Genomic DNA, 25,062 nt, shown 5'->3' on the forward strand with positions numbered 1-25,062 from the left:
GTTATAATGAACAGGTGAATGATTGCTTGTAACTATGAGCACCATACATGTTTTCCATTCCGTTTATATCTCACCCTTCATCCAATAAGCTGAAGCCACCCTAACAGACTGGATTTTTGTGTTTGATCTTAATTGTGGCTGTTTTAAAGTATAATTGTAAAATTTTATTCTTAGTTGAAATTTGTGAGGTTGTTGGCTTGTATTTTATTTTTTTTATGTTGTGGTATGGCTTAATCTTTGTATTAGGTGACCAAATGGGGGAAGTCTAATAAGCTGTTGTGCTTTGTGGGCTATTTTTTAAGTGTAAAGGTTTCCCCTCATGTTATCCTCACAACAAACATGTGTGGTAGGTTATACTGCTAGTGTCTGGCCTAAATTGACAATACCTCCTTCTCTCCCCCTCAATAATAATATACTTATAGCCACACATCATCAGTGCTCTGGGGTGGTCAGGGCCCCAGGAATAGTATTACATAAAATTTTATTACATAAAATTCCCACCCTGTTATCAGCCCTGTATCCCTTCAGTCTTCCTCCAAATTCATCTCAGATGTACAGCCAAGCTTTTCCCTAGAAGAAGAAGAAGAGTTGGTTTGTATATGCCGGCTTTCTCTACCCCTTAAGGAAGAATCAAACCAGCTTACAATCACCTTCCCTTCCCCTCCCCACAACAGACACCCTGTGAGGTAGGTGGGGCTGAGAGAGCTCTAAGAGAGCTGTGACTAGCCCAAGGTCACCCAGCTGGCTTTGTGTGTAGGAGTGGGGAAACCAACCCAGTTCACCAGATTAGAGTCCACCACTCATGTGGAGGAGTGGGGAATCAAACCCTGGTTCTCCAGAGTCCACCGCTCCAAACCACCACTCTTAACCACTACACTACTCTGGCTCTCATGCTGGACCCCTAGGTCCAGTTTTGATCATCATGGCTTCACCCATCAGGGCCCATTTAAAAGATATGTTGGTATGTGCTATGGAGTAGATATTCTATCAGCCAACTGGGTTGGTTACATGTGGCAGATTCTTCCTAGTGTTTTTGGCCCATAGGAGGAAAGCAGTGGCTGAGGTGATACTGAAAGCTCTATGAGTTTATACAGCATGAAGTACTAAAAAGCTAGGTTCTCTAGCTAATGTCAAGTTTCATTTTGATTTTCATGATGCTTCACGTTTTCTTTAAGAGCTTGAAACAATTTGGGTACATTCTTCAAAAGAGGACTTAGAACTACCCTGTAAGGAAGGCCAGTATTATTAGCTGATACTTTTGGATACCGGGGTGGGGGGAGCTTGAAAAGCATTAGTTTTCTAAAGGCCAGCCAGTACATTTTAACTTTCCAGATCATAGCTTATGCTCTTAACCACACTACTACCCCCAGTTTTGGTCTGGTATATACATACAGCAGAATTTGGGGTAGAATTCAGTGTTAGAATATACTGTACCACTTCAGACTACTATGCGGGTTTCTGTATTTGAATGTTCTCCCATGTGAAAAACTCTCTTCAAATAATGAACAAGGAAATAAGGCAGAAAGGGTCTAATCCAGTCCCACCGTTGCTGTTTTAGTTTTCTGAGAACCTTTAAAAATGTGGTCCCACATTTCCAGTCTGAATTAGTACAGCCCATTCTACCACCTTAGAACTTTACTACTCGGTCCCACCTCAATCTATTGCATGTATAGAGCAGGTCTCTCTCTCAGGGCTTAGACATGTTTCTGGTAGGGTTGCCAGGTACCTCTTCGCCGCTGGTGGGAGGTTTTTGGGGTGGAGCCTGAGGAGGGCAGGGTTTGGGGAGGGGGGGATTTCAATGCCATAGAGTCCAATTGCCAAAGCGGTCATTTTCTTTAGGTGAACTTATCTCTATCAGCTGGAGATCAGTTGTGATAGCAGGAGATCTTCAGCTAATACCTGGAAGTTGGCAACCCTAGTTTCCGGTCAGGTTAAAAGAATGACTCTGGCTGCTTGGAGGTTGTTTCACACATGAAGAATTTAATACACAGATTGTACCTTGTGTGGACTCCTGCCAAGTACCCTATGCACATTGTCACATGCAATCAATGCATTTCACCACATCTACTACAACTTGCAGGGACCTCCTATCAAGTGGGATTCCCTGCCATATGTACATAGGTTTAAACAGAGATGGGTACATTCATGTTCAGGATTTGTGCAGTTTCCTGCTCAGAGGTAACAAATTCCATTGAGGTCACAGTGTTTGTCTGTTGTAGAGAAAGTATTGTGACATAACCATTCATGGACTGGATCCCACTTCATCAAAGGGAGATATATACAGGGATAGTGAGAGAAACTAACAATGCCATTGTTTATAAAGTTTCCCCCTGTACTCCTTTATACCAGCTGACAATAATATTTTTTGTCTCTGACAAAATGGGCTCTAGGGCACAAAGGCAGTAACTTTCTTGGTCCTTAAGGTGCCATGGTTTTTTTAATGGAAAGTGCACAATAGTGAAATCCATGTTAGAAATCCAGCATTAGGTGAAGCCGCTCGGAGGATCACGAGTTTGGGAAAGAACCTTCAGTCGCTTGAGGCTACTATACTTGAAGAAGCAGATAAACATTATTTGGCATTCTGTGAACTGGGAAAAGAGAAACTAGGCTAGGGCCGTGAACGTACCAGTTGTGAGTCTGAACGCGGTTCAGCACTGGGCACAATGGATTTTGGGCAGGTCTGAGATGTGCTTCGAAGAAAGATTAATCAGACATCTTTGTTAAGCAGTTCTGATTAATTAAGGAGAGTATCCAGCTAAGTGCCTGTGATGGCCGTCACCTTCACTTGGGAGTTTCTTGGTAGTATCAGGAAGAGACAAAATGGTGGACTACATAGCCCTTGATCTAATTCAGGAAGTTCTTATTACCTCAGACGTATTATGCCCCATTTATTTCAAACAGAGAGCGAAAGATGTGCTTGTTATCTCCCTTTGTAATCAATGGATTTTGAAAATGCTGGACTGTGCCGTTTTGAAGAAAGCAGATGCCCCGAAATGTCTCTTAATCTTGAAGGTGCCACACGACAATGTCTTTTGCTGCAACAAGCTAACATGGCCACCCCTATGGGATTTTCCTTTTGTTTGTCATCATTAAAATCTACTGACAGAGACAGAAAGAATTCTTTATATTTGCATATATTTAGTGGACAGATAGAGGCATACTTTTCTGTGCCTTTAGGGCAAAAGAGCGATTCCTTGTTTAATATCAGAAACCACTAGGTTCTCTGAAACTGAACTATGTTTTCCCAAACATTTCACATAATTTGCATGGGATGATTTGGATTCTTGCAAGGAAAATTTACAAGAAAAGTAATATCCACCCTCCACCCCCCACACACAACCCCCAGCGGGGTGTAGTGGTTAAGAGTGGCGGACTCTAACCTGGAGAACTGGGTTTGATTCCCCACTCCTCCACATGAACAGCGGACTCTAATCTGATGAACCAGGTTTGTTTCTCCACTCCCACACATGAAGCCTGCAGGGTGACCTTGGGCTAGTCCCAGTTCTCTCTGAACTCTCTCAGTCCCACCCACCTCACAAGGTGTTTGCTGTGTGGGGAGGGAAGGTGACTGTAAGCTGGTTTGAGACTCCTTAAAGTAGAGAAAATTGGGGTATAAAAACCAGCTCTTCTTTTTCTACTTGCTCTTTCAAACTTCTTGCCTGATTATGATTTAATTGCAAATGGAGCTGAGAAAGAGGCAAGCAATAGGGAAATGTGTTGCTTTAAGAAATGAAGACAGAAACAAATCAGACAACTTCCCCTTTCCAACATTCCTCCCGTGCTGGATTTTGAGGACAGCCTGAGAATCAGCCGCTGCCAGTGCTGGCGAGCTCCCTGCCCCCTCCGATTTCCTGCCGCAAATTCCAGTATCTTTCATCTATTGGAATCTAAAATGTTTATCTCTTTTCCTTCTTCCTTAATTTCATTCTTTCCAGACCCCTGCAGATAGGCATATCTCAAAACAGTTGGGAAAACGGAAATGGACAGGGAGGGGAGCTTGACATGGGCTTTTCAGAAACTTCAAAGCAATTCCATTGGTTCATGCATCCCAATCCTCCGCTAGCATGTGCACATGTTTATTATTTCTTCACCCCCCCTCCCCAGTCCTCCACATATCCCTTGGACCTAAGGAATGCTTTGGCCAGGACCTTATTTGTGCATCGTCCACACACAGGTAATCATTTGTCCACCATTTCTTCCCCATTAGACTTATTGGTTTGCATAGAGAAAAGGAACAAATCCTGATTTACAGTGCCATCCTAATCACACTCTTATTTATGTACTTTATACTTTGCCTTTGTCCTTATGGTGGATCCAAAGCAGCTTACGTTGTTCTCATCTCCTCCATTTTATCCTCACAACAACCTTGTGAGGTAGGTTGTATGTGTGTAAAGTGCCGTCAAGTCGCAGCTGACTCATAGTGACCCCTTACAAGAGGGCCGTGATTCAGTGGTAGAGCATCTGTCTGAGGCAAGTAGGTGACGTGAAAGACCTCTACCTGAGACCCTGGAGAGCCAGTCTGAGTAGACAATACTGACTTTGATGGACCGAAGGTCTGGTTCATTATAAGGCAGCTTCATGTGTTATGTGTTCAAGACAAGAGACTAACAGAGGTGGTTTACCATTGCCTTCTGCTGCATAGCAACCCGGGTATTCCTTGGTGGTCTCCCATCCAAATACTAAACAGGGCTGACCCTGCTTAGCTTCCAAGATCTAATAAGTTCAGGCTAGCCTGGGCCGACCAGGTCAGTGTGTGAGATAGGTTAGGCTGAGAGCATGTGACTGGCCCGAGGTCACCCAACAAGCTTTCATGGCCACGTGGGGATTTGAACCTAGTTATCCCAACTCCTAGCCTGCCACTCCAGCCAATGTACCATGCTGGCTTTCTGCAATGATAATGGTGTAACTCTGCTTACAATGGCACCATGCTTTATCCAGGCATGGAATTTCAGCACATCTGTGTATGCTTGCATGTGTCTACCACATAGAGCTGCTGTTCCATAGGCTGGGAATGGGATCAGCTGTCAAAGGAAATAATCACTCTGAGTAAGAAGGGAAACACTTGAACTTATCCCCCCCTCCTCCATACTGAGCAAGGGACAGGAAAATGGCACCATCCATAAAAGTCGGCACAGCTCCTTGGTACTTTTAGAATGTTTGAGAATTCAGGAGCAGACCTAGTTGGTCATAGATTTGTAGAGTCCCAAAGTTGAAAGGGACCAAAGGGCCATTAAGTCAGCCTCATGCTATGAACCTCAAGTACCCACGCATTACCTGCCAATGCAGTACTTTCTAGATCTCGCATGCCATAAAAAGAGTAGGTGATGTGCTTAAAGGTGCTTGTGGAGAAAACAGCTAAATTGTGGAACTCCCTGCCCTAGGATGTGGTGATGGCTGCCAACTTGGAAGGCTTGAAGAGGGGAGTGGACATGTTCATGGAGGAGAGGGCTATCCATGGCTACTAGTCAAAATGAATACTAATGATGCATAGCTTCTCTCTTCAGTCTCAGCAGAGCATGCCTATTATATTAAGTGCTGTGGAACACAGGCAGGATGCTGCTGCAGTCGTCTTGTTTGGGGGCTTCCTAGAGGCACCTGGTTGGCCACTGTGTGAACAGACTGCTGGTCTTGATGGGCCTTGGTCTGATCCAGGCTCCAGCATGGCTTTTCTTACGTTCTTGTAATAGTTTCAGACAATTCATATGAATACATTGAGCAAGGAGGTGCTGTAAGGGAAGGCAACTATTTCCCCATACCAGGGACATAAACTAGTCTAACTCAGGAGGAAATTTCTTCTCACCTATAATATGGCAAACTGACCTTCAGTATAAACAAAGTCCACCCACCAAAACATAGCTGTTGATACCTAACTTCAGCCTGTTTATGCAGCCAAACAGAATGTCCAGGGTTGTAGCAGTCCTGGGATTTCCAGGGGCAAAAGATCTCTGTGGTGTTGAAGAAAGCCAGGAATGTCAGCAAACAGGAAACAAAGAACAAGCCAAATAGCTTATATGATTGTCCATAGAACTGGATTGCCAAACAATCTCTTTGCCTCAAAACACAGGCTCACCAGAGGAGGGTTTTTTTTAGTCTTGTTCCCTTCCAGCTTGTCTCTCCTATTTCCATGAAGGTTGGGTTCATTGGCAATTATTGGTAAGCAGGACAGATTTTTCAGTGTTTAGTCATCTTGTAAATCCTCAGTAACTCTAGTTCCTTTCCACATAGGTGCTTTCATTATTTCATCTGTAGTCTAGAGTTTGAGAACTCCTAAAAGATTAAAATCATGAGGTACAGTCAGCTCTGAGAATGCTAACTTGACATTATTTGTACACATTTTTAGCTGCTGCTACTGTTCCTTTACTGTTAAGAAGCCAGGTTTCTTAATGTCCCAAACTCAGGAGGTCATTTTTATCAAGGATTCTGGAACATACACATTCTTCTAGGGAAACAGCCAAGCTGGAAGCCACCTAAAAGGACATAGATGTTCCTTCCTATGTGGAGGGGCTCTGGCTCAGTGGTAGAGCATCTGCTTGGCATGCGGAAGGTCCCAGGTTCAATCCCTGGCATCTCCATTTAAAGGGGCTAGGCAAGGAGGTGATGTGAAAGACCCCTGGAGAGCCGCTGCCGGTCTGAGTAGACCATACTGACTTTGATAGACCAAAGGTCTGATTCAGTATAAGGCAGATTCATGTGTGTATGTGTTCATGTGTGGATAACACCCCTAAGATTGTTTTGCCCCAGGTAGCTTCTCAGTTAGCCTGAGTGGTTGATTCAGCCCTGACCAGAGCGGGGGTACAGGATGGTTTTGTAATCTATCTTTTTGTTAAGGCTGCCAGGTCCCCCCCTCTCCTCCAGCGGGAGGCTTTTGGGGCAGAGCTGAGGGGATTGCGCATGCACAGCTGTGCCACATCGCGAGGGGCCTTATACCACTCAAACTCCCAGTTTGAGTGGTAAAGGGCCCCTTGCGATGCGGCACTTCCGGGTGTAAATGCATTGCAAGGGGCCTTTTACCACTCAGAGTTTGAGTGGTAAAAGGCCCCTTGCAATGTGTTTACACCTGAAAGTGCAGCATCGATAGGGGCCTTTTACCACTCAAGTGACGTGATGCGGTGTGTACACGCACGTGCACGTTTGCCCGCCGACCCTCAGCTGGTCGGCGGGCAGGGGGGTGGATTGCCAGGGGGTTGCCTGCCACCACCGGGCACCTGGCAACCCTACTTTTTATCCATTATTGCCTCGTGTGTGCAATTCCGCAGCAATTCTGAATCCGATGGGGCAGCTGTTCTTCTCGGACCTGCTGGCCAGATCTTTTTGAGAGGCTGCTCCTGATTTCGGCTCCATCATTCACTCTGGCCATCCAGGTCTAAGTCTGAGCCTGGAGGGAAATAATGGAGGGGGAAGCGGGGTGAGCGCTTCAAAGAGAGGGCTCCTCTCCCCACAGAAGAAATAAGAGGTGTGACATTGTAGCAGCCATTTAGAGCTGTGATTGATGGATCACTCTGGGGCGCTTTACCATTCAGATCAGAAGCCCCGAGCAGTGCTAATGAGTCCCCCATATTGGCAGCTGCTGTTCGGACAGAATGCCAATGCAGTAAGTCATGCTGGAAAGACAGAACGAGGTAGAGGGGGGAATGGGCGGTGAGGGGGGAGGGAGCTGACAGAGGCTGCGAGTTTATTAAACTTCAATTTAACTGCTGTTGAAATATGCTTCTCTAACTCAGGGCAGCAAAGGTTAATGGAATCCTGTTTGTAGATGTTTTATGGCGCTCTTCTGGGATACATATAAAAGACCTGGGCATTCTGAGTAATTTAAATAAATATTTGTTTAGACTGTGTAAGGGGAACTGGGAGTCATCAAACATTTTCTTCCCTTCTCTCTCTTTCCACCCCCCCCCCAATTATTTGCACCTATAATGATGCAGCTCATTGCTTTCTGCTTAAGGTAATAATGGCCACAATCCAGAAAAAATGTGAGGCACACATAAGACTACAGAAATCCATTCTGTGTACCTAGGGTTGCCAACCTCCAGGTACTAGCTGGAGATCTCCTGTTATTACAACTGATCTCCAGCTGACAGAGATCAATTCACCTGGAAAAAATGGCTGCTTTGGCAATTGGACTCTATGGTGTGAAGTCCCTCCTCCTCAGGCTCCGTCCCAAAAATCCCCAGGTGTTTCCCAACCTGGAGCTGGCAACCCTATTTGTACCTCTGTGCAATTGTAGGTTAGAACCATCTTTTAGACCCAAGCTCAAGAAGAGAGATGCAGAGGTGTCTGTTAATTATCTTTCTGGGTTTCTGAAAGGAAGGGCCCAAGCCAGCCCAAATTAAGCAATTTTAGGTACTGATAATATCAGTGCAAAAGATTCAGGCACCAACTCAATTCTCCTCTTGAAATGAATGTGCTGTAAAAGTGCTTAACTTTGGCATATGGGATGAAGTAAGGGTCTTAGTACAGTTGATGGTCTGAAGCTATTAATGAAAATAATACTTAAATTTTAAATATATATAGAAAATATTGCTGTTTTGAATGGTATTTTAAATATTTTGCTTGAATGTTTTTGCTTGCAGATAAGAGGTACAATTCAGAGAAATGGAGAAACACCGAATACTGTAACGTATCACTCATGTCAGGAGTCCCATTAAACTTAGGGGCATTGCTCCTGGGTAAACACGGTTGATCAAAGTTCAGGAGAGCATTGTTCAAGCAATTAAATTTGGCTTGCCTGACTCAGCAGTAAGCCCCCCTTCTCTAAGGAGGGGGCACCAATTAATAACAGCAAGTCTGTGATTAATAATTAGTTACCAGTTAGTTACTTAGGGGATAGAATGTGCTTGAGTAAAAGGGCCACTTGAAATATGACTGAATTTCCTGTTGATGAACATCCACGGTTTGGAGACATCTCCAACCCGAGTCTTTCTGGGACTGGTTGCTGCTCTTGGGATACAGAAGAGCAACCATCAAGGAGAGCAGGGCCGAGAGACACACTGGTGATTTCTTAGCAATTGCTTTGATTGTGCTTCTGCTTTACAATGTGTATTGCTTAGAGCATAAGAAAAGCCATGCTGGATCAGACCAAGGCCCATCAAGTCCAGTAGTCTGTTCACACAGTGGCCACCAGGTACCTCTAGGAAGCCCACAAACAAGATGACTGCAGCAGCATTATCCTGCCTGTGTTCCACAGCACCTAATATAATAGGCATGCTCCTCTGATCCTGGAGAGAATAGGTATGCATCATGACTAATATCCATTTTAACTAGTAGCCATGAATGCTCCTCTCCTCCATGAACATGTCCACTCCCCTCTTAAAGCCTTCCAAGTTGGCAGCCATCACAAGTTGGCTGCTTCTTTCACAAAATACCTTGTGGATGACTTATAGATGGAGGAAATCAGTAGGGAGCCGATAGCTGGCAAACTAATGTTCATTATAAGTTTATCTTAATATAATTATCATAATACTTTTGGTGGCATTGAAAACTACTCTGCTCAAATGTAATGGCTTTGTTTGCTTTAAAAATTGCATGGGATATAATGAGCAATGAGTATAATTTATTATTATTATTTTACTTTGTTCATACCCTGCCTTTCTCCTCAGTTGGGACCCAAAGTGGCCTACCTCATTCTCCTGCATTTTATTCTCACAACAGCCCTATGAGGCAGCTCAGGCTGAGAGTGTGTGACTGGCTCAAGGTCACCCCTCAGGCTTCCATGGCAGAGTTGGAATTAGAACCTGGAATTCTCAGATCCAAGTCTGAGACACTAACCACTACATCACATTGACTCTCTCCATAATGAGTTGTCTATTTTTTCCTGAAAAACAGTACAGTTGTACAAAAAACAGTGGGTCTAGCTTCTGAGATCTGATGAGATCAGGCTAGCCTGGACTATCCAGGTCAGGTCAAGGTTTAGATGAGGTTCTTTTAAACTTCAGGTTCTCTCCCCCCCGCCCCCACTGGAATTAAATGTCTAATAGTTACTTCCAAAGTTTTTAATGGGAAGCACATTTCTGAGTGTAACACCCCCACCCAACTGAGAAGAAATTCTCAGCGGCAGCATCTCTCACAAAAGGGATCCTCCCATCCAAATTTCCACCAGATAGGAGAAAGTATCCCATTCTATAGGCAATTAACATTCTCACTTGCAGAGTGGATACAGCAGGCAAGAGCATTTCCCTCCCTGCTTGGGATCCTCAAGGGGTGGATGGCTTGGTTGAAAAAAATGGAGCATGCATGCAAGAAGAGCGAACCTTTGTTTCGTACATTGATCCCTACCTCAACCACAGTGCTTGATCAGCTTCAGCATTTTATTCCAGCCTACCCATTTTTCACATTGGAGCCTGGCCAGGAGAAAATATGCTTCAAATAACTGAGTGAGATTGGGCAGGGTTGGCCCTGGTTCTTATTTGGATGGGCAACCTACAAGGAATACCAGGGTTGTGACACAGGGGCAGGCAATGGCAAACCACCTCTGAATATCTCTTGCCTTGAAAACCCCACCAGGGGTCCCCATAAGTCAGTCAGTCAGTCAGTCAGTCAGTCAGTTTAAAATATATATAATCACCCCTCCCAGTTGACTGCAGGTCAGGGGCATGTGCCCCGTTCCTGCTCTGCTTGCCTGCCAGCTAATACAGGCAAAGTATTTCCCTCTGGCTCCTGCAGGCATCTAGACTGGTTGGGGCTACCTACCTGTCAGGAAGGGAGTTTGTGCCCCCTGTGCTTCTGTTCCCCCATCTGCCCTGCCTGCTGCCAATAGATACAAGCAAACCATTTCCTCAGCCTCCTTAAGACACATGCCATCCCGCATAGCAGAATGGTTTTGCCAACAAGGACCTCCAGTTAGAAAACCCTCAGAGCCAGTGAGATGGCCAATGGCTGGTGGAAAACGCCAGTGTAGAATGAGTCTGTTCAGTGAGAAGTTGTCCGGTATCCCTGAGTCATACGCATATCTGGGGAGGCTGAGCCATTCTCTGTCCTCTTGCTTCCCCAGCCCTTTCTGCAGCCCCCAGGGAAATTGAAACCAGACAGGAAGGCACCAAGCTAATGGCTGGATTGGAAGGTTTCTCTCTGTTCCCCAAAGTCAGAAATCACTTCATTTGGATTTGGAGCTTTTCTGATTTGTACAAATAGGGCAGGGCTTGGGGTTGGATGATAATGAATAAAGATATAACTGCACATATTAACTGGTCCTAACACACCCTCAAGAGGTACATTCTTAAGTAGTGATAGAAATGTGGTACTATTGATGCACAGCAATTTCCAGCATTTATCATGTTTATTTGTATTCATATCCATTGGCTTGGAAGATTCTCATGTTTCTGGGTTGACACTTTAGTGCTGAAGTAGAAATGCTTTTCCTACTTCCTTCAGATGTGCTGGAAGAGCAAGTTCTTCTTTTGCCTACACTGTGAGTAGCTGCTCTATGGTGGTATATTTTAAAAATAGTGCTGCACATTTTTTATTTCAGCATCTTTAAGGTGCCACCTGTTTGTTTTTGCTGCAGTTGATTAACAGGGCTCCCCCTACGGAATTTATATTTTCTGTGCTGCAAGCCACTTGGATGATTCTCGTGTGAACGAAGTGCTCTGTCTGCATGTTTAAATCAATAACTCTGTTATAAGGTCCTACATAATATCTTCCAACATTTCTTTTTTAAAAAATAATTTTTTATTGAATTTTTGTAAGGTACCGAAAAGAAAAAAGGAAGGGAAGAAAAGGGAAAATGAAACAAAATAATATCAACATATCATGATCCATATCCGGGGCAACCCCCGCACCCTGTCTTACCCCTAATAATGCTTTAACCCTTATTATGCTAATAATGGTTACACTACTTGATTTTTGCTTATCTATATCTTTATGTGCCCTGACCTGGATGGCTCGGGCTAGCCTGATCTCGTCAGATCTCAGAAGCTAAGCAGGGTCAGCCCTGGTTAGTATTTGGATGGGAGACCACCAAGAAATACCAGGGTTGCTGTGGAGAGGAAGGCACTGGTAAACCACCTCTGTTAGTCTCTTGCCATGATAACCCCAAAAGGGGTCGCCATAAGTCTGCTGCGACTTGAAGACACTTTACACACACACACACACACACACACACACACACATCTTTATGTCTACTTCATTGTTCCCTCTTACTCTTCTTATCTAACCGCAAGCTTATTTGTCCTTATAAACTATATCACTATGATACTGTAATCTTCTTCTACTTCTTGAGCTTCCACCATTTATATATATACGCAGTGTATACATATTTCATCACAAGTATCTGTCATGGAAGGGCTGCCATCTTTGTTTGTAATCCTCAGTCATCTTTCTTTGAAGCAAATTCGATAATCTTGACATACTTGTGCATTTCTGTTATCCACTCAGTTAGTTCAGGTACTTTCTTGTCTTTCCAGCTCATTGCAAACAAAGTTCTCATTGCTGTCATCGCATATTGGTGTAGTTCTTTGTCTATTGATTGTATCTGGGTTGGAGTCATCCCAAGCAAAAAGTACTTGGCTTCTAATTCAAAGTTCATTTGGAGTATCGCCTGTATTTCTTGATGTATTAGCTTCCAATATTTTTGAGCTTTTTTACATGTCCACCATTGATGAAAAAAGGTTCCATCAGTCTCTGAGCATTTCCAGCAGTTCGCTTGATTTGACTTATACATCCTTTGTAAGTCTTTTGGAGCGTAATACCATCTAAAAAACATTTTATACCAATTTTCCCTTACTGCTTGAGATCTGGAAAACTTAATTTCCACTTTCCACATCTTTTCCCAGGTTTGCATGGGAATCATCTCTCCAAAATATCTTCCAGCATTTCACAGAAGAATACAGGGGCATTTTTGTATCCTCTTGATATTGGAGGATAAAGTGAATTCTCACCACATTCTAATGACGGAATGTTTTCCTGTTAAAACATGCATGTAGATTGCCTTCTGCATCTTAAAATTAGGCCTTTTATGCAGGGACGTTTCCCCACAGTCACCCCACCAACTGCTTTGGGGCTTCCTTTTGATTTTGCAAGCCTTTTCTGCCCGTCAGAGGTCTCCTCGCTCTCCTCGCGCATTTTGCCCGTATTTTCCAGATTTTGGCTAAAACAGCATCTGGAAAACACAGGCAAAATGCGCAGGGAGAGCGACGCGACCTCTGATGGGCAGAAAAGGCATGCATAACCAAAAAGAAGCCCCGAAGCAGTTGGTGGGGGTGACCATGGGGAAACGTCCCTTCATAAACGGCCTTAGTTGCTGATGCCAAGTGCTCTATTCTTAGGGTAGAAATTAATATTATTTGATTGTAGAAGTAGGATATTTTTCTCAGGTGATGCTAAAAATGTATTTGGATTTGAAATATGTCACATGAATGTGGATAATGTGGGTCAGAAATCAGATGTTGTCAAGTTGCTTCTGCATTCCAGGGGTTTGTTTGGCAACACAGATGCAAGAAATACAAAAGCATTAGTTATGAAAATGGCTGTATTAAAGGTCATCCCAAACCATATGCTCCAGCCATCCTCTTTTATTGGGGATATTCTCTGGCCACTATATTGGGCAGACTGCTGTCTCTATTTTGCCCCCTTTGTGCCTTTTAGGGATGGCTTATTACTATTATGTTACTTCAAGAACCACCATGCATCAGAGTTCATCTCCTTCATCTCCACTCTGAGGGGAGGATGGATGCATCTTGTCACTGCCCACATTCATTCAAGCACATGAACTAGACATCATCTGGTGCACAACTTGCAGTTCCTTAGCTGTATTTTGAGCTGTAGGGCAATTCCATTGTATTCTAGTCTGTTTTTAACCACACAAAGTAAAGAACCACCACCCTTGAGGCTTTTAAAGCAGAACAAGGCAGGCAGTTGCAATGAAATAAACAAATACATTATACCAGTGGTTCTCAAAGTGGGGGTCGAAACCCAAAAGTGGGTTGTGTCTCTCTTGCAGGGGGTTGCCAGGCCAGGAGGGAGAAAGAGGAACAGGGTGAGCTCAGTGGGGGTTTGCCTTCATGTAATGAGCAAAATGGCCAAGAAATATAGCCTATTGTGAATGCTATATATTTATAAATACTAAACATGAAAACAGCATATAAACTTTTTACTTTTTACAATATTATTTCATTATATCACACTTTTCTCCAGTGTGAGAGCCAGCATGGTATAGTGGTTAAGAGTGGTGTTTTGGAGCAGTGGACTATAATCTGGAGAACTGGGTTTGATTCCCCGCTCCTCCACATGAGCAGCAGACACTAATCTGGTGAACCGGGTTGGTTTCCCCACTCCTACACATGAAGCCAGCTGGGTGACCTTGGGCTAGTCACAGCTCTCTTAGAGCTCTCTCAGCCCCACCTACCTCACACGGCGTCAGTTGTGTGGAGGGGAAGGTGATTGTAAGCCGGTTTGATTCTTCCTTAAGTGGTAGAGAAAGTCGGAATATAAAAACCAACGCTGCTTCTTCTTCTCCACCCTGGGGACCCAAAGTGGATTACAACATTCTCCTCTGTTTCATTGTATTATCACAACAACCCTGTGAGGTAGGTTAGGCTGAGAGTGTATAACTGGCCCACTGTTACCCAGCCACCTTCCCTGGCAGAGTGGGGATTCGAACCTTGTTCTCCCATCTCCTAGTCCAATACTTTAACCACTACTCCATATTGGCTCTGTTGTACACCATCAACTGAAGTGGGAGTCCTGCATCTTATTTGGAGAGGGGGAAAGTAATAGGAATTATTTTGCAATCAGGTCCTGAATAGCACAGATAGCTTATAAGTGGGTTCCACTTTACAAAATTTGGGAGCCCCTGCATGAAACAAGAGGTGGCTGCAGCCTTTGTCAATGTTGATAATAAGAGGGATGCTACATAGTATGAAAATAGGGGTTACAAGTGCATACCTGGTTTCATCTGCGAAATGTTGGAGGGTATGCTGAAGCATGTTTACTCAGAAACTAGCCCTGCTGAATTGAGCAGGTATAGTTGAGCAGCCATCATTTGTCTTTATTTTTTTGTGTTTTAATTTATTTCTGGTATTTTAATGCTAAATGCCACCTAGTGGCTAATGTTGAGCACCACTTTCTAAATCATCATGGTTACTTATCGATTTCACACGTATCACAGGCTCCTGGAAATTTATGAACCCAAGTAGTGACAGAACAAGTTATGAAAGCAGTGTGTTGGGTGTCTGAAGACAGAGAAAAAGAAGGTTCTCTCTTCTCCAGCAAAAACCTTTCTCTGCAAAACCACTCCCTTCCTTTTCTTTGTGGTTCTCTTGAAATCACAGATTTTTCAGCGGAGAATGGTTCAGGCAAGGGTGAAAGATTTCTAAGCCATTTCAACTGCCTCCAGCGCCTTACCTGAGAATACCGTCTGTTTTGTCAAATGCAAACAGCAGTAGTGGCCTTGCTTTGCAAACAGCTGTCAACGTGCAAACTGTATTTTCTTGATTGCCGTCTCATGTAGCCTAATGACAACATGTGTATTTTTTTACACTCACCTGAATCGCTCAATGAATAATCCTCCGCTGCCTTCTTTGCATCTTCTCAGATCAACACAGCAGCTGCTTCTGGTAGAAATCTAAGCAGTCACTTGCAGATCTTTTAATGATGTTTGGCTGAGGGAGATGACTATGCTCATCCAGGATACACACACAGATGCTCAGGCATGTATCATTGCAGGTCAGGCCTTTGCATTCCATTCTCTAGGAGACATGGCCATACTCTAACAGACCAATACAAGTGTAAGTGCTTCTTCCTGTCTAGCATCTCACCTGCTGTCTCCTTTAATACCTTTCCTGATGTCTCTTCTGGCTTAAAAACCAAGCTTCATTTACAACTAGGGTTGCCAGGTCCCTCTTCACTACCAGCGGGAGGTTTTTTGGGCACAGTCTGAGGAGGGTGGGGTTTGAGATGGGGAGGGACTTCAATGCCATAGAGTACAATTGCCAAAGCAGCCATCTATCGGCTGGAGATCAGTTGTAATAGCAGGAGATCTTCAGCTAGTACCTGGAGGTTGGCAACCCTTGTGGTCACCCTGCCGACTGCTTCAGGGCTTCCTTTTGATTATGGATGCCTTTCCCGACCATCAGAGGTCATCTCACTCTCGCCGCGCATTTCCGCATATTTTGCCCATGTTTTCTGGATGTTGTTTTAGCCAAAAACTGGAAAACGCAGGTAAAACTCAGGGATATGTACTGGGAGGGTGAGGCAACCTTTGATGGTTGAGAAAGGCATGCATAATCAAAAGGAAGCCCCGAAGCAGTTGGCAAGGTGACCAGACGGGGGGGGGGGGAACAGCCCTACATAAATGGCCATAAAGTTCCAACCACCCACCTTCTTTAGCTTAGGAAAGCAGGTTTAACAAATGCCCTTCAAATGAGGCCCCTTGCATTTAACGATGCAATCCTAAACACAATTACACCCTTCTAAGTCTTCAGGCTTAGAAGGGTATAACTCTGCTTAGGCTGGCACTGTGAATCACATACCATTGGCCTATTTGACTAGCTCAAATGTTTATGGTGCCTAAAAAAAGAAGTAAAGGTAGTCCCCTGTGCAAGCACCGAGTCATTACTGGCCCATGGGGTGACATCACATCCCGACGTTTACTCGGCAGACTATGTTCAAAAGGTGGTTTTCCAGTGCCTTCCCCAGTCATCTTCCCTTTACCCCCAGCAAGCTGGGTACTCATTTTACTGACCTTGGAAGGATGGAAGGCTGAGTCAACCTTGAGCCAGCTACCTGAAACTGTCTTCCGTCGGGATTGAACTGAGGTCGAGAGCAGAGCTTTTGACTGCAGTACTGCAGCTTACCACTCTGTGCCACAGGACTCCTTTATGGTGCCTAAACCCTGATTAATTCAATGGGACAAGCTTAGTTGTGTCTGATTTCAGTTGCCTTGACTTCAACAGGACTTAGGCTCTGCTGATTCCCTGGACTGAAGCCAAAATGTGTTAATCCTGGTCATCAGAAATGAAAGCCGCATACATCCCTGAAAGCAGGTGTTTTAGGAGGAATAGGTATAAAGAAACAAACAACTATCAAAGCCAACTTATTTCTACACTGTGAAAGCCGCCATACAGCCATGTTGCATCAATGAACTACCAGCATCAACGGCAACTGTGTATATACGATGAAAGTTTTATTAGCCTGCTGAAGAAATCTAGTAGCTCACACTTTCCAGATGCTCTCACATGCTAGGAAATATCCTCATAAAGGTCTGCTCCTGGCTATTTCCTTAATCCCAGAAGAACACACACCACTGTTCCTCCTTTGAACTCCACAAAGTATCCTTTAATCTCTGTTTCTCTCTCCCTGGTACTCACAGAGAACCAGATTTCCAAAAGAACTTTGTTTCCCTTCAGACATCAAAATAAGGGTCATATTATTTCTTTCAAAGCAAAAACCAATAGCTTCAAACTGGTTCTCCTGCAGCCAAATTTTCAAAAGTGTTTGGGAGGAGCTGAGAAATTACATTGTGTATCTGTCCCACCCACCCCATTATTACTATTATTTGTTTCCAGACCATCTCATGCATAGATTAAAAAAAAAAACTGTCTACAGCTGAGGCAAGATTTCATAAATTCCTAGGGCTGGTTGGGATTCAGTGGGGAAGGAACATGGATATTGCAAGCTCATCACAACTGCCTAAACAAGCACTTAAAGATGTTTGTGGGCTTCCTAGAGGCACCTGGTTGGCCACTGTGTGAACAGACTGCTGGATTTGATGGGCCTTTGCCTGATCCAGCATGGCTTTTCTTATGTTCATATGGGACATCTCAACAGGCCCTTTGTCTCCTTCTTTTAACCCCCCCCAAAACCCACACGTATAATGCCTTAATGACTCAGAATTCTTCCAGTAGTACTTTTTCCTACTAAGGTTGACAACATCCAGGTGGTGGCTGGAAATCTCCTGCTATTACAACTGATCTACAGGTAACAGAGATCAGTTCCCCTGGAGAAACTGGCTACTTTGGAAGGTGGACTGTATGGCATTATACCCTATTGAAGTCCCTCCTCTCCCCAAACCTTGCCTTCCTCAGGCCCCGCCCCCAAAATCTCCAGGTATTTCCCAACCTGGAGCTGGCAACCCTATTTCCTACCCATGTTATAAAGACCCATGGAGGAAAATGGTACAGACATACTTTATTGTAATATGGGAATGTGCAACACATGTGTGGAAAAGCTGCCAAGACCTCCTCTGTTGTTTGTGCATCACATCTTGGCTTCTGAGCAAAGGCCAAACAGTGCAGAGATAGTTGGGTGCACAGCTGGGAAAGGTCTAAAAATCCCTGCTCGCCTCTCCAGGCCATAACATGGCTACTAGCCTAACCTATTTTGCAGGCCTTGATTTCTTTGATGGAAGATCAAGAACTAGATGTGATAAGCATACCCATGATACAATGATGTGTATCTGAGAGGGTTGGATCCCATGAAAGCTTCTGCTGGCAGAAGAGGCTCTGTTAGCACAAAAGGCAGGAAAGGCAATGTCACCTACTTCTTCCTGTACTACCCATGTATGCTCCCCAGAAGAACAACAGGATGAAAATGTGATAGGCTGGGAAACAGCTTGAAATAAATAACTAGAGAGGGCAAGCTGTATTGCAGCAAAAACAGAAAGGAGAATTGCAGCACCTCAAAAGCTAGCAGATTTATTGGGATATATGCTTGGTGTGGTGGTTAAGAGCTGTAGACTCTGATCTGGAGAACCGGGTTCAATTCCCTACTACTTCACATGAGCGGTAGAGGCTAATCTGGTGAACTGGATTTGATTCCCCACTCCTACACATGAAGCCATCCTTGGGCTAGTCACAGCTCTCATCGCCCCACCTACTTCACAGGGTGTCTGTTGTGGGGAGGGGAAGGGAAGGTGATTGTAAGCCGGTTTGATTCTTCCTTAAGTGGTAGAGAAAGTCGGCATATAAAAACCAACGCTGCTGCTTCTTCTCTTTGTACGCTTCATTAGGCACAGATTGCCAGATGAAGTGCATTCTAGCCCACAGAAGCTTATTCTGCAGTCAACCTGTTAATCACAAAGTTCTTTTTAAATTCCAGTTAATGATTAACAAACGCAGGGGCAGAAGATTGCATAAAGGGGTGCAAGGGTTAATACAGGGACATTGAGGGGGGTGGAAGGTTGCATAAAAAGCTGGGCTTCCCAAATTACATTAATCGTGGTTGTTTTATGTATCTAGCATCCTACCAACACTAGTAGGTGCTCAGGATACATTATGTAAAAGAATTCAAGAAAGTGTTAGTAACCTGCAAGGCGCTTGACATACTGTCATGAAATTAAAAAGCCCAAGACCATGGCGCAGCTGATGGCAGCCTTCATCCATGATCACAGTGGAGTCTAAGCAATAGAGATTTGCTGAAAGCTCTTGGCTGGCTCATCTTCTCTCTGTATGCACTGCCAATAAACATGCACTGCCAATAAAATTAGGTCAGGCCAAGATTCCCCTCCCCTTTTGTGTTGTGCATGCATATATATATATTTTCCTTTCCTGTAATAATTCTTTCATATCATCCTCTTTCTCTGGTGAAATAGAGACCAAAGCTGGCAGATGGCAACCAACCCTCTCTCCAACCATTGTTCTCTGTACTCTGGTGCTAGCTTTGTGGAGGTATGCGTGTGAATCCAATTTCAAACAGTGTCTTCCTGTAAATGCTCTTGTATAGTTAATGGCCTAGCAGCCATGACAAATTAAAAAAACGACACCATTAACAGGGATACAGATTTGGAAAGTGCTCATTTAATGGTTGCCAGAATAGGTTTTACCCAAGTGTCTTAGGAGTAAATCATATATTTTTCATATTTCCTGTTGAAATTCAGGATCTATAACATACTTACAAGTCCACATAACATTCTCACCTAATAAAACACGCAGGCTACATGCATGGCCTTCAACTGGTGAGTCAAAACCGACTACTAGGTCAGGCCCAGACAGTCACATGAACACATGAACGCTCCAGGTTGGGAAATATCTGGAGATTTTGGGGGATGAAGACTTAGAAGGGCAGGGTTTGGGGAGGGGAGGGACTTCAATGGGGTATAATTCCCTAGTGTCCACCTTCCAAAGTGGCCACTTTCTCCAGGTGAATGGATATCTGTCACCTGAAGATCAGTTGTAATAGCGGGAGATCTCCAGCTACCACCTGGAGGATGCAGCTACCACCCTCCTCAGGCTCCACCCCCAAAGTCTCCAGGTATTTCCCAACCCGGAGCTGGTAACCCTAAAGCCACTGAGTGAGTATCAATGCACTAGACTATGAATAATGGTAACCAAAGGCCCTGTATTGGTAGGGTTGCCGGGTCCCTCTTTGCCACCAGCAGGAGGTTTTGGAGGCGGAGCCTGAGGAGAGTGAGGTTTGGAAAGGGGAGTGACTTCAATGCCATAGAGTCCAATTTCCAAAGCAGCCATTTTCTCCAAGTGAACTGATCTCTATCGGCTGGAAATCAGTTGTAATAGCAGGAGATCTCCAGCTAGTACCTGGAGGTTGGCAACCCTCTGTGTTAGTCACAGTTATTGCAGATCACGCAGGCACCATTATGAGCATAAGAGATGGCATGAAAGACCTAAGAAAGGTTATGGCTAGTTCTTGTGACAAAATGTTGAGAGAGGGGATTCTTGCTCCATCCACTGGTGGGTAAATACCCTTCCCCCTGCAGCTGTAGACCACGTCCTCTTGAGGAAGACGTTTTAACCCCGAGTAAGAGATTAGAATCCCATAAAAGAGTTCTGTGAATGATAAAGAAGCTGGACTAATGTATGGGTTCCCCCCCACCCGCGGTAAGATGACAGTTGCTGATTTTGTTTGCCCTTCAGGAGCTTGTCTATGAGAGAAGGCCAAAGGAAGAAAGCCTTTCGACTCCTGGGGGAAGGGTAACACATGCTAGCTGGGCAGCATGTGTGATTCCATGGTGCTGCAAAGCTGGTTGTATGCTACCTGACCTAGAGTACAACCACAAAGAAAACTGGTTCCAGAAGCCATAATACTTGGCATTTATATAGGCCTAGTTCTCACCAAGAGCAGATAAGACAATAAACTTGTGTCTGAACTGCACCACTGTGACTGCCGGTGGAAACTCACATGATTTAATGTTCTTTTATTCTTCCACCCCCACCTTCCAACCTGCACATAGAAACCAGATGTCAGGGAGTTCTAGCCCGGCCCTTACCTTCACCGGTTTGTTTTCTGTGTGCATGGGTTTGGGTATGGTGGAGAATATCATGTGCTTCCACTTCCGGTATAAAGGGAAATGATCCAGACACATGCTTGTCACCCAAAATGTCGTGCTAGTTAAATGTTCAAAATGGTTTGCTTACATGTTTTCTTAATGACTGTTGCAAGTAGGGTTGCCAACCTCCAGGTGGGGCCTGGAGATTTCCTGGAATTACAACTGATCTACACACTATAGAGATCAGTTCCCCTGAAGGAAATGGCTACATTCCAGGATGGAGTCTATTGCATTACATCCCTGCTGAACTCCCTCCCATTCCCACACTCTACCCTTTCTGGGCTTCACATCCCCAAATCGCCAGGAATTTCCCACACTGGAAATGGCAACCCTACCTGCAAGGCCACCTTGGAATGCTGGTCACCATTATTGTTACATTGCAGACTGGTAGGGTTGCCAGTAGGGTTGCCGACCACCAGGTACTAGCTGGAGATCTCCTGCTCTTGCCGATAGAGATCAGTTCACTTGGAGAAAAAGGCTGCTTTGGTAATTGGACTCCATGGCATTGAAGTCCCTCCCCTCCCCAAACCCTGCCCTTCTCTAGCTCCACCCAAAAAACCTCCCACAGGTTGCGAAGAGGGATCTGGCAACCCTAGTTGCCAGCTCTCAGTTGGGAAATACCTGGAGATTTTGGGGGTGAAGCATGGGGAAGGCGGAGTTTGGGGAGAGGAGAGACTTTAAAGGAGTATAATGCCATAAAGTCCACCTTCCAAAGCGGCCATTTTCTCCAGGTGAACTGATCTCTGTCACCTGTAAATCAGTTGTAACAGCAGGAGATCTCCAGCCACCACCTGGAAGTTGGCAACCGTACAGACTGGGCACTGTGTGAGAGAGCAGCTTGTCCAGGGCCGCTGCGTGATTCATGGCTGAGGGGAGCCCTGAATTGGGGACCTCCCTGCTGACATGGCCCACCCTTAGCTACTGCATGACACTTGTAAGAATTGTGTGACTAGGAGAGAGTCTGGTATTAGGGATTTGAAACAGGCCCTAGGATTGACATTTGCATGTTACTATCCCTTTGCATATCACCTTATCATATATTTTGATGTCACAAACTTGCTTTGCATTGCATAATCTGGAGGCAGAAGCACGTGGTAACTGGTTGATTAAAGCTGCTTCCTCCCAAATCCAGAATGAATCCATCAGCAACCTAGCAAACCCAACATTGCCTTCCCCAGTGCTTCCTGAATCCCTCTCTCATAACACGAGCTGTGGGCATTTCAATATAAGGTCAGTTTTAGGATGTGTGAAGGTTCTTAAGGGTCTCCTGACTTAAGAGCTGCTCTTGGTGTTGTGAGATTTGGATTCCCGTGTCTGCTATTGATTCATAAAAATGGCTTTGAGTATATTTGCCTCAGGTCCCCATCTGAAAAAAGGAATAATCAGGGATCTGCTCAACATGAAAGATGAATGCAGTTTGGATTATAAAGTGTTTTTCCCATTTAAAGGGAAATATAAATGAGACGTGGCAGTATATTTGCATACAGGCAGAGATCTAAAGAGCAGTTGAGGCTCATCCACAGAGCTTCCATCTCAGTAGAATTTTGACAATTGTTTTTCCTTTGAATAGCTGGGTCTCTTGCCATCATGTAGGGCTGCCAACCTCCAGGTAGCTCATGGAGAGCTCCCACTATTACAAATGATCTCCAGATGACAAGATCAGTTCACCTGGAGAAAATGACTGCTTTGGAAGGTGGCATCTATGGCATTATACCTTGTTGAGGTCCCCCCCTTCCCAAACCCCTCCTTCTCCAGGCTCCACCCCACAAATATCCAGGAATTTCCCAACCCAGAGCAGACAATCCTACCATAATGTAAACTTCATGTGGAAACCCTCCTCATTCTCAAAAGCCAATTGCTATTTGGCATGGGGTGCTATTTGGGCCAAACAATCCTAAAGCCCACAGAACTTTTTTTGTGACTCCTTGGACTCTGGCCAAATTACTGACTGGTCTCCTTTAAAATCCATAGAGCACACATGGTGGGTGAAATTGCCATCTGCCCCAACACAGGGTCTGAAATATCTTTCCTTTCAAGGCTCTTCATTCTTTTTCACTTTCTTGACACGTTGCTTCCTGTTTCTTAGATAGACTGTGTACTCCACCCAAAAAATCTCATATAACTATCAGCTCAACAAATGTGAGACATTCTTTAGTTATGCACAGTTTGCATTGCTAAAACTCACACACAGGCCAGTTTTTTGCAAGTTAAACCATAACATTCTGCTTGCAAACCTTTGAAATTTTGGAACCAAAGTGAAAATTCAGACAATTATTTTTCAGTGTTAACTATGGAATATCTCACAAATGTTTTGATTGTTCCAGAATGTTACTCAATGATGGGTTGAATAAAAATAAATAAATTGAATAAAAATAAAGTTTGAAGGGAATCTATGAAAGTGCAGAGTATTTCAGTCCTTATATCCCTCAAACACTAGATTTATGTTGCTCAAGGTCAATGGATCAAGGAGCTTCTAAGGGATAAAGGAAAGGAAAGTGCAGAGTTTGGATTTGTCATCAGAACTGCACAAGGGTGAAATCTATCTGCATAATAATTAGCACATGGTAAAAAAAAAAAAAGCTCCGTGGTGCAGAGTGGTAAGCTTCAGTACTGCAGCCCAAGCTCTGCTCACAACCTGAGTTCGATCCCGACAGAAGTTGGTTTCAGGTAGCAGGCTCAAGGTTGACTCAGCCTTCCATCCTTCTGAGGTCGGTAAAATGAGTACCCAGTTTGCTGGGGGTAAAGGGAAGATGACTGGGGAAGGCACTGGCAAACCAGCCCATAAACAAAGTCTGCCTAGGAAACTTCGGGTTGTGACGTCCTAGTGGTTTCATGTCTATGTTCAATAGCTTAGGGAACAAGAAGGAATGTTGTGGTGCCCCATAAGCCAATGGCCATAGGGTAGAACAGAAGTTCCCCAATTCTTTCAAGAAAGAATTTAAGCCAGCACAACACTGTGCCTCCCAAACCTGACTTAACTGGATAGGTAAGGAATAGCGACATTTTCAAGTTAGTGCAGTTGTGCAAAACAGTTGCCACAAAGAGGTATGTGCTACTAGGTCTGTCTTTCCAATGCTGTTTCTACAAATGATGTTGCTGGCACGTTGGCTTGGGGAGGGCTGAGACTTGGCTCTGTATAAGCAGTGACTCTTGTTTGCTTGCCATTTTGTTCTCTGCTAGGCACAAGGGATCATGTTTTGCTTGTACATACTGGCATACAGGCAGGCAGTGCTGCAGCCTTGGGGTGGGGAGACCAAATGCTCCAGGTGTCTTACCCATGGCTACCAAGCAGCATCTGCCCTGCCACCTTCATTCAGAAATATTTGTGCACTGCAATCAGTGACAAGACACACACACACAGAGAGAGAAACTGTCGGTTTATTGATTTATTTGATTTATTTACTTCATTTATACCCCATCTTTTCCCCAACAGTGACCCAAGATCAGTTCACCTTGTTTCCCTCAAAGCAATAGATCTGAGTTGAGGATCCAAGACCTTACAAAATTTCCTTAAAAGCAGCCATGAGTAAGCCTACTTTGTGATAGTTTAACACTTTCCTGTAAATTTCCTGATAAAATCTTGCCTCCCCCAGCCGCTATTATCCCCAATTGTATGTGGACTTAACACAGGATTATAAACAGTTATGGGTGGGGGTAGTGTTAAATTGGCATGCTGAGAGGAGAAAGGATGGTGCTGCAAGACCACCAGGACTGGCAGCAGATTTGTTTTTAATGGTTACTGTTGCCAAAGTGCTGGTATTTCAGGTTAGTGTGTTGATTCACCTCACCTTTATCTATCCATCCCATTTTTATCCTGCCTTTCCCCCAAGGAAGTCAGAGCAACAAGA

General features: G+C 44.4%; 1 protein-coding gene across 1 annotated transcript in view; it reads left to right on the forward strand.

Moving 5' to 3' along the window:
• ALX4 (ALX homeobox 4) overlaps nucleotides 1-25,062 on the forward strand; it is a 77,473-nt gene that overhangs the window by 18,895 nt on the left and 33,516 nt on the right. The window lies entirely within an intron of this gene.

This window comes from Euleptes europaea, chromosome 6 (genome assembly GCF_029931775.1).
Source record: "Euleptes europaea isolate rEulEur1 chromosome 6, rEulEur1.hap1, whole genome shotgun sequence".
NCBI lineage: Eukaryota > Metazoa > Chordata > Lepidosauria > Squamata > Sphaerodactylidae > Euleptes > Euleptes europaea.